The sequence below is a fragment of the Heptranchias perlo genome, unplaced genomic scaffold (assembly GCF_035084215.1).
Source record: "Heptranchias perlo isolate sHepPer1 unplaced genomic scaffold, sHepPer1.hap1 HAP1_SCAFFOLD_54, whole genome shotgun sequence".
Lineage (NCBI taxonomy): Eukaryota > Metazoa > Chordata > Chondrichthyes > Hexanchiformes > Hexanchidae > Heptranchias > Heptranchias perlo.
In genome coordinates this window covers 1,285,711-1,300,919 of record NW_027139559.1, presented here as the reverse complement: position 1 = coordinate 1,300,919, position 15,209 = coordinate 1,285,711, and the positions used below count along the sequence as shown (strand labels likewise).

General features: G+C 45.3%; 3 non-coding genes across 3 annotated transcripts; 2 read left to right on the top strand and 1 right to left on the bottom strand.

The window, feature by feature from the left end:
* Positions 1-8,697: 8,697 nt before the first annotated feature.
* Positions 8,698-8,787, top strand: trnar-ucg (transfer RNA arginine (anticodon UCG)). Its single transcript is given in 2 exon segments — positions 8,698-8,734; positions 8,752-8,787. It is a non-coding gene; the product is annotated as a tRNA-Arg (tRNA).
* Positions 8,788-10,085: 1,298 nt separating this feature from the next.
* trnar-ucg (transfer RNA arginine (anticodon UCG)) lies at positions 10,086-10,174 on the top strand. Its single transcript is given in 2 exon segments — positions 10,086-10,122; positions 10,139-10,174. It is a non-coding gene; the product is annotated as a tRNA-Arg (tRNA).
* Positions 10,175-11,067: 893 nt separating this feature from the next.
* Positions 11,068-11,140, bottom strand: trnaa-ugc (transfer RNA alanine (anticodon UGC)). The gene has a single exon. It is a non-coding gene; the product is annotated as a tRNA-Ala (tRNA).
* Between the last annotated feature and the right edge of the window lie 4,069 nt (positions 11,141-15,209).

Sequence of the window (15,209 nt, the reverse complement as noted above, 5' to 3'; positions counted from 1 at the left end):
CTTGGGACATTTTATTGTGTCAAAGGCAACAGCAATTAAAGTTCTTGTTAATTTTAAGTTTTCTCACCATTTAAAGAAATAAGGATATGACACTGAGCTTGGTAACTCCGAACCGTCCATTCCTGCAGCCGATTCACCGTTTCCATCACCAGCCCAGGAGGACCCTCTCGAGAGAATGTATGTAGTGAGACTGAGGGTATCTCACAGGGTGAAGCACCGAGCACCAGAGTGAAGGAGGAGCTGCAAGTAATTCTACGTTTCTCCCCTGCGGAGGCCGAGAAACAACTGCCCTTGGCTGAGGGGCCCAAGGCCGCAGATCTCAGGACTCCAGTCTTCAACAGAACTTCGAATTGTTCGCACAGGCTGAATGACCAGGCCGTGGAGACAGTCACCTCCCACATTCTGGAGATGGACGATCAGTTGTAGAAGTTCAAGAGCCGCATTTGTAAAACAGCACAGGAGGTATGTAAGGCCGTGCAGAGCACCCTGGACAATGAGGCAGTCCAGGCGATTCCTGCAGCAGCAAGGGGTCTGGTCGAGATTCTTCTGGAGTGGCAGACATGACCGCTCCAATAGATTACTGGTGTGATGACCTTAATAGCATCATATCTCAGGGCTTTCCCAGCTTCATTGTAATAATGTGGTCTGTCTCACGCTGAACTACAGCCCAACCGAGCCCATTCCCAGCACCAATGGCCTGCAAGGAGTGGTTGCAAATGTCACTGTTTCTGATGACGTGGATACTGAGGTTGTTTCATTCCAGTGTGTGGTTCTGGGCCGAAACCAATAGGCATTACATGTACAAGTGAGATGAGAGCAGAAACAGGTCCTGCAAGAACATCAACATCCCATCAGTCCAAGTCCCATTGCTGCTGATTTGTTGGACCTAACACAGAATGGCTGTAGAGAAGATCGGTTACGTTACATTGAAAACAGGGATAAAACCGAGGAGCCCGGACAGAAACAGTGTATTGATACAGGAACAAAGTGCTTGACTGTTCGAGATGTGGAAAGTGACTTGACACTTTGGGCTGCTTGAGAGATCATCAGTGAGTTCAATCTGGAGCGAACCTGCAGAGTGCCGCGGATCAGGTCAGAGGCTGGTGGCTGCATTGAGGTCCGCTGATCTCTCCACATAACTTAAGTCCCTCATCCCTGATATCTTGCTGATAAACCTCCTTTGTACCCTCTCCAATTCCTTGACATCCTTACTAAAGTGTGGTGCCTAGAATTGTACCACATACTCCAGCTGAGGCCTAACCAGTGATTTGTAAAGGTTCCGCATGGACTTCCTTGTTTTTGTATTCAATGCCACTGTTTACAAAGCCAAGTATCCCATACGCTTTCTTATATACTTGCCCTATTCTGTGAATATGCACACCCTGGTCCTCTGTAATTGCATCCCCTCCGCCTCAAAATAACATAATTTACATCATAGTGCCCCTCTCCATATTGTTCCTCACAAAGTGCATCACTTCACACTTATCCGCATTAGATTGCATCTGCCATGTGACTGCACATTTTACCAGTCTGACTATGTCCTCCAGAAGTATTCTGCTAATTTTCCTCACTATTCACTCCATTGCAAAGTTTACACATCGTGTTGTTATAATCTGGAATGCACTGCAAGAAGGGGTGGAGGATGGAGAGTCAATTGTGACTATAAAAATGGAATTGGAAAATAATGGAAGAGAAAAAAATTGCAGGGCTATTATGAAAGAGCTGGAGAGTGGGACTAATTGGATAGCCGAAAAATAGCCGACATCGCCATGATGGGCTGAATTGCCTCCTCCGGTGTTGTGAGATTCAACGAAAGTTGAGGTGTAAAAATCCCTGTTACCAGAAGATGGCATCTTTGCCGAAAACGTTCTCGCTCACCCCAGAGGATTTTTGGAATCATAGATGCAGAGAATGGTTGAATCACGGAAGGAGGCCATTCGGCACGTCGAGTCGGTGCCGGCACCCTGCAACAGCAATCCAGCGAGAACCACCCCTCCGCCCTATCCCGGTAGCACAGATTTTTTCCCCTTCAAGTGCTTATCCAATTCTCTTTTGAAAGCCACGATTGAATCTGCATGCACCACCCCCTCAGGGGGGTGATCATTCCTGATCACAACCACTCGCTTTGTAAAAAAGTCAGGAGGGGAGAGAGATGGAGAAAGAGGGTGAGGAAGAGACAGAAAGAGAAAGACAAACACACACACGCACACAGCGAGTCAGAGGGAAAGAGATACAGAGAAAGAGACAGAGAGATGAGGAGGCAGAGAGACAGAGAGAGAGGCAGATTGAGCGAGGTAGAGGGAGAGAAACAGAGAGACCAAGAGATTGAAAGACAGAGAGAGACAGAACGTAGAGGGAGAGAACGAGAGGGAAAGGAACTGAGAGAGAAGGACACACACGCACAGAGTGACAGAGACAGAAAGTCACAGAGAAAGAGAGTAAGAGAGGGGCGAGACGGAGAGAGAGACGAAGAGTGATGGAGAGAGAGACACAGAGAGTTAGATGGAGAGACACAGGGAGAGAGAGAGAGAGAGAGAGAGAGAGACAGAAAGACAGAGATAGAGAGACAGAGACAGACATAGAGTCTCATAGATGGACAGAGACATACAAAGAGACATAGTCAGAAACAGGGGGAGAGAGAGAGAGAGAATGAGAGAGACAGAGAGAGAGAGACAATGAAAGAGACAGAGAGAGAGAGAGACAGGGAGACAGGGAGAGTCAGAGAGAGAAAGGGAGAGAGACACAAAGAGAGACGGACAGAGATACAGTGAGGCAGAGAGGAAACAAATCTGTAATGATTAACAGAAACAAAAAGAGAAGTGAGCGTAAGGCAGACAGAGAGACAGCGAACGAGAGACAGAGCGAGACCAAGGGAAGAGGAAGATAGCGAGAGATAAGAGACAGAGAGCAAGAGACAGAGAAGAGAGGGGAGCAGAAGGGGAGTCAGTGAGAGAGCGAAAGACAAGAGGGAGAGACAGAGAGAGACAGAGAGTGAGAGGGGGACAGAGAGAGAGGGAGATGGGGAGAAAGTCAGAGCGAAAGGGAGAGAGAGGGGAGATAGAGACAGAGAGAGAAACAGAGAGAGATTCACGGACAGAGAGAAAGAGAGGGACAGAGAGAGGCACAGCGAGAGAGACACACAAAGAGAGACAGAGAGAGTGTGACAGAGTCAGAGGGAAAAAAGGAGAGAGAGAGGCAGAGTGAGACAGAGAAAGACAGAGGAAACAACACTGAAATAATCAACAGAAACAAAAATGAGGGGGAGAGGAAGACACTGAGAGAATGAGAGGGAGAGCAGAGAGGGGGCAGAGGGGAGACACTGAGAAAGAGAAAGACAAGAGGGAGACAGAGTGATATATAGAGCGAGAATGAAAGAGAGAGCAGAGTTAGAGAGAATAAAGACGGGGAGAGAGAGAGAGAGAGAGAGTGGTCGGAGAGAGACAAAGCAGACTCGAAAGACAGAGAGACAGAGAGGGACAGGGAAATTGTGGAGGCGGAGGCAAGATTGAGAAAGTAAAATAAAAACAGAGAAAGACAGGGAGAGAGAGAAATCGTAAGAGAGATAGAGAGAGTGGATAGAGAGGAAAAGTCACAGAAAAGAGGGAGAAAGAGAGAGACAAGATGGAGGGACAGAGGGATCGTGAGAGAATGAGCGATAGAGATAAGAGAGAGAGACACACAGAAGAAGAAAAGAGACGGAGATAAGTGGGTGATAGAGAGATAGAGAGGAAAAAAGAGATAGAAAAACAAAGATAGAGGGAAGAGAAAGGAAGGGAGAGAGACAGGGCAGAGAAAAAGAGACAATGCAAGTGAAACAGGGTGAGAGAGATGAAAAGACAAAGAGAGACAGACAGGGAGATAGAAATAAGATGGAGAGAGACAGCGGGAAAAGCAAAAGTGCAACCCAGCTGATGAATTCGTAGCTAATGTCTCCATATTCATATCTCTTCGACCTCACAGTGAAAAATTAGCAATTTTATTATACTTTTGGTTCAGTGGATAACCTGCGGATGCCGAGACAGTTGACAATGTAGCTTTCGAGCAATACATTCTGCAAAGTTTTACTTGATAATACAAGTCGTTCATTCAAAACGCATGTGGTAAAGAGAGTCTAATATTGATGACTTGAAATAGTTAGTGCTCAACTTGACTTTGCTGTACATCGGATTAGAAAACGAGATTGGATGAACAGAAGTGGCCTGAAAGGCTGGGTGGTCTGCTGTGCGTTGCTGCGATTGAGACATTGTCTGTACAGTCGTATTCGTGGTTCCCTGTTGTTTGAGGGGTATAATGTTGGCTTCGGGCGGTTTAACTGGTTGTGTATGTGAGCGGTCCCGGGTTCAAATCCCAGTTAAATACGGCTGTACCCCAACTGACAGTGAAAATTGACTCAATTCCTGATCCTGTTTCAGAGAACAGAATGCCGAGGTTTCGTCAACGCTACGCACGTGGAGAAAAGAAAATATCCCAATTCACGCGATGTCATGAACGCAGATGAAAATGCTCCTGCATTGTGCGGAAATCAAACCCCAGCTTCCTGTGCGGCAGGCAAAAATTCGACATCGAAAACACCAATGTCCGAACGGCAGTTGTCTGCTTGGAAACTTGTCTGAAAGAACAGACAGTCTCACAGGCCGCAAATGACACTGTTTGCTGGGCACACTAATCGTGGGCGGCTCTAGTGGCGCAATCCGTTAGCACGCGGTACTGAATAAACAGTATCAGATTCGAGCAAATGCCGAGGTTGTGAGTTCGAACCTAACCTGGAGCAGATTTACCTTTTGCTTCTGAACATTTCCACCGGAGCTGATATGTTTCATGAAGCATCTCCTTCTTCGTGTTTTCATGTGGGCACTTGGGGTCCTCTGGCCGGCCGTATCGCAATACGAGGTGTGAGTTTATTTATTCATAGGCAAGAGAGGGGGCGATTGGCGACAGCATGAAATGGGAAAGGAGGCGGCACGAGATCTTTCAATCGAAAGAACCGAACACACAATTCTTCTTTTCGTGTTTGAAGTGTCGTGCAGGAAAATTCGGATTTATTTGCTCGAATAAATTAAATACTTTTTATCCCCCACCCTCTCCTTGCAGACACTTCCAGCATCATCTCCGTGGGCGGTCGAATGCAGAGACATTCAGCGCTACAAATCAATCCGTGCTGCCTCTTACCGAAACTCGGGAACAATGTGACCCCTTTCAGCCTCTCAGATGCCGATGTCGCCAATTTCATCTTGTGCTGCAAGAACCCCTGGTCATTTCACAGTCACTGAATTTCGCTTCACTTTCGCCAAAGTTTACTCCAAGAGAGAACAACGAAAAATAAAGGAAAAGTGAGCGTTTCGTCATTGGTGGCAAAGCAAAATCGCTGCTTTCATTCCTTCCACCGTTGATCTTCCTTCAGGCTTTGAACCTTCTGCAATCTGCAATTTTTTTACATGACCAGGGACGAGAAACAATTTGAACGTGAAAGTGGGAGCAACAAACTGGATCAAGCGGATAGGCGGGGCAGGATATTGCAAAACAAACAGCCAAGCCACCAGGAGCGGGTCAGCTGTTACATAAGAACATAAGAAATAGGTGCAGGAGTCGGACTTACGGCCCCTCGAGCCTGCTCCGCCATTCAATAAGATCAGGGCTGATCTTCGATCTCGAATCCACCTTCCCGCCCGATCCGCTTTTTCATGCACGACACTAAAAACAGAAGAATGTCTATTTCACCAAAAGAAGAATTGTGATTTCGGTTCTTTCGGTTTAAAGACGTCGTGCCGCCTCCTTTCACATTTCATGCTGTCGCCAATCGCCCCTCTCTCGCCTATTAACAAATAAACTCACACCTGCTATTGCAATAAGGCCGGCCAGAGGACCCTAAGTCCTCACATGAGAACACGAAGAAGGAGATGCTTCATGGAACACACCAGCGGTACCTTCAGATCCGGTGGAAATGTTCAGAAGCAAAAGACTCAAACATTCAAGGTGAGGCACGAACTCACAACCGCGGCATTTCTCGAGCCCTGATACTGTTATATCAATACCCGCGTTAACCGATTTTGCGACTGGAATCACGTCAGAGTAATAATCTCATCAAACACTCTCATTTTCGGCCTGCAAGATTGTCTGTTCTTTCAGGTCGGTTCCCAAGTGGACACATGGCGGCACCTACCCGCTTGGGCGTTGGTGTTTTATTGGTCGAATTCTTGCTTGACACACAGGAAGCGGGGGCTCGATTACCGCCCAATGCAGGGGCATTTTCATTCTGCATTCATGACACCGCGTGAATTGCGATAAATTCATATTCAGCTTCAATCTGCACAACATCTTGAGACATTTTATTTTCTCCAGTTGTGTTGCGTTAACTTAACCTCGGCTTCTCTGCGCAAAGAGTGGGAGACGTTTGAAACGCTCTTCTGCAGATAATAGTTGATGGTAGCTCACTTGTGAATGTTAAATCTGAGATTGATCGATTTCTGTGAACCAAGGGAATTAAGGGATATCGTGCTAAGCCGGGTATATGGAGTTAGGTCACAGGTCAACCATGATCTCATTGAATGGTGGAACAGGCTCGACGTGCTAAATGCCACTGCCAATTGCTGCCTCCTGAAATGCGCCACCTTCTTCTGCCAAAAAACGGGACGTGTGTCTGGGTGATGTGCCTGTCATGGTAAAATAGCTGCCAGTGTGTGTGGCCTGTGAGTTGTGGGTGGGCGGCTTGCAACAGTGGTAACGTGTAAGGGTGAGAGGAAGCCTCTGGTTACAAGAGTTGAATACTGATGGAAAGAGTTTGTTGGTATGTGGGGGATGGTGGGTGTATTGCGTGGTTCAGCTTGTAGGAGATGCCACTTGAGAGTTGACCTCACTCACCTTGACGACTCATATCAAAGCATTGAACTTCTTCCTGCAATGTATCCAAGTCTATGATGCTGTGGGACTGGCATTGACTTCGTCCCCCGCTGCCTCCCGCTGTCTTTTGGATATATGTCTGGACGCCTCTTGCCCCCCGACGCCCTCCAACCCTCGGGGATATAGAATGTCCCTCCTTCTGTCCACCTCTTGCACCAAGGTCTCTCAGCACCAGCAGGGAACCTTGGTGCATGCACTCTCCAGGCCTGGTACCAACTCAGATCGGCAGATTGGTGAGATCTGGCATGCAGATTGAAGGATGTGAGATTTAGTTGTGTTCAACCTTTGTTCAGTGTTTAAAGATAACTCATCATGTGTAAACATAGGGATGGAACCTGCATCTGTGTTTTACGTGTGCGATGTCTCATCTCAGTTCAGATTCCGTGCAGACAGCAGACTGTTATTTTCGCCAAATAAGAGGTCCCAGCTATCTTTGAGAGATCTCGAAGAAACAACCTGCCTTTAAGCGATTGTGCTCCCTCTGGTGGTGGAAAGCGCGTGTTGCATTGATTCCAAGTGCAAGGCCGAGAATGGAACGCTGATTGCAGGTGAGTCTTCCGTCCAGCGAATCTTGCGTCCAGCCAGCGCAAGGGTCATTGGGCGAGGAGAAACAGCGCATCACGCTACCCACGGCCAAAAACCGCCCTTATCCAATTTTCCCCCCAAACATTTCCTTCGTGCGCCAGTCGACTGGATCCGATATGGTACCTGGAACTTGGGGCCACAGGAAGAAAGATTGCATTTTAATATATTGAACAGGGCTCCGGGGAGAACGAATCACCTTTAAAGACGCAGACCAGGTGATTGGATCAGTTCGAGTTTTGACCTTAGTAATATTTTCCTTCCTTATTTTTAACTTCTTCAGATTCAAACTGATCAGAAAACTGACAACTGAACTCTCAATGAATGTTCGATAAATCTGTCACTCAAAATAACCAATGTTACAACTAAAGAAATAAACCGGATTGAGACGGTTCACTTCACTTCACTGAAACGTCTAATTCCGGTTGAAATCGGCGCGGCGGAGTCACAGCAGCTCATCGCTGATCTGCACCTCAACTCCATTTAGCGAAATAGAAACTGGAAATTTCATGCTTCGAGACGAGTTTGCTTATTTCCTGAAAAATGATTATCACTCAAACAGCAAAACATTCCCTGCCTTGATTAAACACACAGCAAGGGGATGTGTCGAATACATAGCAAGAAACCCGCGATTTTATTGTTACACGGATAGAATACCGTGCTCAATATTAACATTAACACTGAGGGCCAGGTCTGGATCTGACCCGTTTACCCCGTGGTGCGGGAAACCGTCCGCGTTTATATTTACCAAAAAATGAAAATCAGAAACGAATTATCTCACCCAGCAGAATTGGGGATTGTTCGTATTTTGCAGGACAGGATGAGGCCGCTCGGCCCGTCGGGCTTGGATCGTAAATTCTGGTCACATTCTCCGCTCGGTGTTGTTCTCCGTGTACATTTTTAATTTACCGATTTGTCTTTTCTTTTATTTTCCTTCTCTCTCTTTTGCAGACTGAGTGGGAAAGAGGTTCGCTTTGGAGGAGAAACATTTCGATCAAAGATTTGAACATTGTTTATTCTGATTGTAGGTTTCTCGGAGACCCAGCGGGAGTTCAGTTCTCAGTTTCATGATTAGTCGGAAACAGTAGAGCCAACTTGCTGCGAGAGAAAACAATAAATGAACAACATCAACAAAGTGAAAGTCAGAGAAAGATACAAGCAGAGTCTTAACCACCCCTGGCCCGGGTTTAAGATCTTTTGCTGAAACGTTGCTGCAGCGGCCGTGTGGCCTAATGGATAAGGCGTCTGACTTCGGAATTAATTGACGATGTTATCAGAAAATTGTAGGTTCGAGTCCTGCCGCGGTCGTTTTTACATTTGTTCCAACGTGCGCTTTATCTGTTTTGCACCGACCGTTTCTCACAGTGACTGAACGAATGGAACGGAAATATGTAAATTCCTTTGCTTACAGAAGCTGACTCTGCATTTTCAATATTGTCGATCTGGGTGCACGGTCAGGACATAGTTTAAAAGTAGCTTTATTTCTACTGTTTGGATTCAGAAATGATCGGCTGATCCATTGTGCTCTGTCCGGATGGGTCCGAATCCCATCCGCGTCGTTATTGTATTGACAAGGCCCGACATAAATTTTGGACAATCAAAACGGGTTTGAATGCTGTGATTATCAATCCGACACCAGTGTTTGAAGTGTTTTAAGTCTGTGTCTCTGGATTGTTTACATTTTGTTTAAATGGAGAGGGATAATTGGAATTATTCACCTGCCCTACTCGGATAATGGTCGAGCAGAGAGGGCAGATCGGAGAGAAGTCTTTCTGTCCTTCCTTGCTGCCTCTGGGGTTTACAGCGAATGAAAGGTTAACGGGAATAACAAATGATAAGGGAGCTGGAACATAAAGAGTTAACTTTATCCATCAGGAAGAAATCTAATTTCAAAACATTTTAACAATCTTGAACCAGTCCAGTTATTAGATTTACACCAAGTCTGTACATGTTTTTCTGTTTCGTGTCATCTGCAAACTTTGAAATTCTGCCCTGTCCATCCAAGTCCATGTTGGACACTATCGATTTCAAGCCGATGATATCAGGCCTTCTTTACCAAAATCGTTTTCAATGTTAGACTTGCATTACCAAGTAAGATTTTGAAGAATATATTAGATAAGAAACTACATTGCCGTCTGGATATGCAACGTAATCAAAAGTTTCCTGATTTCCCTGTGAAAATCCGAGCTCTAATTTTATGTCCCGCCCCACCCCCACCACCAGAGGAAATAACTTCTCTGTATCTACTCTTGCGAACCGTTTTATCATTTTAAATACCTCAATCAGATCAACCTTTCAAACTGATATCCATTTTATGTCCCCTCTCTCTATTTTGCAGACCGGGTGGCAAAGAGATTCGCTTTGGAGGCTAAACATTTTGATCAAAGATTTGAACATTGTTTATTCTGATTGTAGGTTTCTCGGAGACCCAGCGGGAGTTCGGTTGTCAGTTTCCTGATCAGTCGGAAACAGTAGAGCCAACTTGTTACAAGAAAGAAAACAATGAATGAACAACATCAATAAAGTGAAAGGAAGTGAAAGATGCAAACAGAGTCTTAACCACCCTGCCCCGTGTTTAAGATCTTTTGCTGAAACTTTGCAGCAGTGGCCGCGTGGCCTAATGGATAACGCGTCTGACTTCGGTATTAATCGGGGTGTTATCAGAAGATTGCAGGTTCGAGTCCTGCCGCGGTCGTTTTCACATTTGTTCCAACGTGTGCCGTTACTGTTTCATCCCCGATCGTTCTTGCAGTAACTGACCTCTTTGAACGGAAATCCGTAAATACCTTTCCTTCCAGAAGTTGGCCCGACACATTCAACATTCTCGGTCACGGTGCTCGGACAGGACACAGTGTAAAAGTGACTTTATTTCTACTGTTTGGATTCAGAAATGGTCGAATAATCCATTCTGCTCTTTCCGTGTGGGTCCGAATCCCATCCGTGTCGTAATTGTATTGAACTTTTGTTGCGGCCCTCCGTAAGTTTTGGAGAATGAAAATGGGCTTGAATGATATTACTATCAATCCGACACCGGTGTTTTAATTCTATGTCCCAGGATTGTTCATATTTTGTTTAAATGGAGAGGGACAATTGGAATTTTAGAGAGGACGGATCGGAGATAGATCTCTCTGTCCTTCCTTGCTGCCTCTGGGGTTTACAGCGAATGAAAGATTAACGGGAAAAGCAAATGAAAAGGGAGCTGGCCAGAAGCGCTCCCGCGGTATTGGTCTGTGTTTAATCTCCACAATGAATGTTTAGCTCTACCCTAGAATCAGTTTGTCCAACGTCCTCACAGAAAGATTCGTTCCCTCCTGTCTAATTGATTGGGGAAAATACAGAATATCAGCGAACAGCTGAATTTTTATATTTAATGGAAATATAAAGGAGCAAGGGGCACTTTAACCTCACGGAGATGATTCGTTGCAATTGTCAACCCGTGGATGGGAATCTCCGGAACGAATTTAACTCGGCAGTCAACACAGAGAGGCTGGGAAGTGAACCAAGGGGTTCTGCAAGTAACAAATGTGGAGGAGGAAACGGGTGGAAAAATGGGAGCAACAAAACATGGAGACAAACAACATAAGCTAAAGGTACCGCTGGGATTCGAACCCAGGATCCCCTGTTTGCAAGACAGGTGCTTTAACCACTGAGCCACGGCGCCACATTTACGCGGCTCTTTCCCAACGTTATGGCATTGATACCTGTGCCAAGAGACTTTGTTGAGTCTCTTCCTTCAATGCGTCTGCGCAATAACATCGATCTTTTGTTCATCGGTCTCTGCATGAGAAACCATGGATATCCGTCATGACCTTCTCTTCCTTATTCCCTGTCAGTACATCATATATCTAGCCCTATTCATCATGTTGTATTCCCACACTCTCTCCACACTATCTGGTCTGATCCTATTCCATTTCTGATCTCTTCCCACGAAATGTTGGTGAGTAATGTCTGTGATGCACCAGGTCCTGACCTCCTCCTGTGGGTGACCTCCCACAACGACTGCACAATAGTTTAAAGTGTGTGTGTTTTAGATTAGGCAATATGTACCAGCGCTAGTCTACCTAGTGTACCTATTCTCACACAAACGGCAATGTGGCTTCAGAGCATATCGATTTTAGAAAATCTTACTTGATGAGACAAGTTGTACATTCAAAATTTGGTGAAGAGAGGCTGATATTGTTCACTTGAAATAATTAGTGTACAACTCGATGGTGCTGAACATCGGAATAGAAAGCGAGACTGGATGGACAGGAACAGTCTGAAAGGATGGCTGATCGGCTGTGGGTGGTGGCGAAATTTTGCAGTGGCTGTGTGATTCAATTGCCAGCGATTCGTTGATCTATGGGTGTGAATCTCGTTTTGGTGCTTTCATTGATTGATAGTTGAGAAATCCGCGTTTCGAATACTTGCTAAACCTCCCTATGCTTTTGATCTGAGTCAATAATCACCAAATCGCATCTCTCAGAGTTGTGGATGGCAGAAGCGCTTTTTTCCCAAGAAAGAAGGCGGTGATGGAAAGAAGGAAGGAAAGCAGGAGAGAGACACAAAAACGATTGAAAAGGAACAAAATGTTGCACCTGAGAGAAAGAGAGTGAGAAGGCAGGAGAGAAGCTGAGAGGCTGAAGTTTGTGACTTTTCTCAGTCATTTCTTGCTGCCTCATACTTCATTTGCCGTTATTGTCCAATTGCAAGTGACTGCGGCGCGATGAATGACGTAAATACAGCGAATTCGGCATCACGGTTGACGGCAACGGTGGGCTGAGCGACGAAAACAACTTTTATCGTTTAATCGACTCTTCCGGACGAGCGGCGCAATTGTTCCAGAAATTATGGGCAATTCACCCCATCCCGTATCTCACCTGCTGCAACATTCACCTATCGACAATGGCTCACGCCGTGAATGCATCATTGTGGCTCGAGGTCCCAGCAATTGTAGGATTATAATGAAAGTGAAATCATTCTGGTCCGTCAAAATTTCGGCCTTGTTCCACTGCGGGTTCCAACAGCCTTCTGTGTCCCTGCTCTGTCCACTTTTCCCAGTTATTCACACAGAAAATGAGCCTGGTCCAGTATTGTAACAACTTGGTGAAAGAGAAAATCTGTCTTCTTCACCCGGCGAGAACAAGCGTCGTAACAGCGAACCAAACCAAATGGTGGCCGAGCACAGGCCTGGAGATCTCAGTGAATCAGCCGTCGGTGACATTAACCTCCCAATCAGGTCAATAAACAGCAGACAGTTGTTTCTATCTCTCTGCCTGGTGCTGAATCCAGATATAAACGGTGGTCCCATTGGCAATTGGTGAAAGCAGAGGTAAACCGATCAGGGAGAAAACAGTGTCGGCGACCGAGACCAGACCGGGATCCCGAGCCACACGGGCTGGATCCAATCACTGAGCAGCTCATCGCTTCAACCACCTTCGCGCTTCACTCTCGGAACAGTTTCACCAAAACTGCTTCCTGTTTCTGGGTCAAATTCAATCTGATCGAGCGGATCAAAAACAAAAATCGAACTCATATTTCTCCAGTAGCGCAGTCGGCAAGATCTGGTTCCAGATCATATTCCTGATTCTTGGAACACTAATCACTGACTGGCCATCACGGGATGCAAAGACAATGCTGATTGAACAGCAAAAACTGACGGTTTTCAATAAAGTCCCGAGGACGAGATTTACTGCAGCGCTCACTGAAACCTCTGTGGGGAAACACCGTGGGATTTAGAGGAGTCCTCAAAATATTAAGGAACCGGATTTCAGTGAACACTCGGGAATGTACTCCCAATATTTCTCAGTGACTTGGATGAAGGTTTAGAGAGTTGTATATCCAAGTTTGCAGATGACAGTAAGATCGGAGGCACAGTTACCTGTGTGGATGGGATCAGGACGTTACAAAGGGACAGAGACAGATTTAGTGACTCGCAAAACTGTGTTAAATGGAGTTCAATGTGGGGAAGTGTGAGGTAATTCACTTTGGATCCAATCAATCGGAAAAAGTTCTAAATGTCGAGATATTAGGAACAGTGGAGGAGCAAAGGGATTTGTGTGTCCATGTACACAAATCACTAAAATCTAGTGGACAATACATAACGTAATTGGATGTTGGCCTTTATCTTAAGGGGACTGGAATACTAAGAGGAGGAAATCATGCTTCAGTTGCATAGATCCTTGGTCAGACTACATCTAGAGAACTGCGTTCAGTTCTGGGCACCGAGCGTCAGGAAGGATATATTGGCCTTGCAGTATGCAGTATCATTCCTGGTCTTAAATGGTTAAATTATGAGGACAAGTTGTATAAACTTGGATGGTGTTTCCTTCAGTTTGAAAGGTTGATCTGATTGAGGTATTCAGAATAATAAAACGATTCGGAAGAGTAGATACAGAGAAGCTATTTCCTCTGGTGGTGGTGGGGTGGGGCGGGGCATAAAATTAGAGCTCGGATTTTCACGCTAAATCAGGAAGCACTTTATTCCGTTGCAATTACAGACAACAATGTAGTTTCTTACCTCATACATTCTGCAAAGCCTTACTTGATAATGCATGTCGCACATTGAAAACGATTTTGGTAAAGAAGGCCTGATAGTGTCGGCTTGAAATAGATAGTGTACAAGATGGACTTGGATGGACAGGGCAGAATTTCCAAGTGTGAAGATGAAACGAAACTCGACAATGTGGTAAACAATTTCAAATATATTAACAGACTTCAGGACGATATTGGCAGGCTGATGAAATTGCCAGACACATGGCAAATTAAATTTTACTCAAAGAGGTGTGAAGTGATATATTTTGTTCTGAAGAATGAGGAGAGGCAATATAAATAAATGGTACAATTTTAAATCGGGTGCAGGAACATAGAGATCTGGGGGTTTAGGTTATCAAATCTTTGAAAGTGATAGAAAAAGATGAGACGGCTGTAAAATCAGCAAATGGGATCCTTGGCTTTGGAAATAGAGCCATAGAGTACAAAATAAAGGAAGTTATGCTGAACTTTTTTTTAAAATACTGGTTAGGCCTCAGCTGGAGCATTGTGTTCAATGATTAGCACCACATTCTAGGAAGGATATCAAGGCTTTCGAGAGGGTGTCGGAGAGATTTGCAAAAAAGGTATCGGTTATGAGGGACTTCAGTTATGTGTGGAGATTGGAGAAGCTGAGATTTTTCTCCTTAGAGCAGAGAAGGTTAAGAGGAGATTTGACAGAATATAAATAATCCAGGGACACAGACTTAAACCACCGGTGTCGGATTGATAATAATAGCAATTCAAGCCCATTTTGATTGTGCAAAACTTAAGTAAGGCTGCATCAAAAGTTCAATACAATAAGTACACGGATGGGATTCGGACCCAGACAGAAAGAGCACAATGGATTAGCCGACCATTTCTGAATCCAAACAGTAGAAATAAGGTCACGTTTACTTTATGTCCTGCCCGTGCACCCAGATCGACAATATTGAAAATGTCGGGTCAACTTCTGTAACCACAGGAATTTACGGATTTCCGTTCCATCCGACTGTTCGAAACGGTCGGGTGCACGGTGGACACAATCTCAACCAGCGAGTAAAACGACCGCGAACCTACAATCGTCTGATAATATCACGATTAATTCTGAAGTTAGACGCCTTATCCATTAGGCCACGCGATCCATCGTGGACTCGTTCTCCAAATGAAGTTAAATCCTGGGCAGGGGTGGTTCAGACTCTGCTTGTATCTTTCACTTCCTTTCACTTTATTGCTGTTGT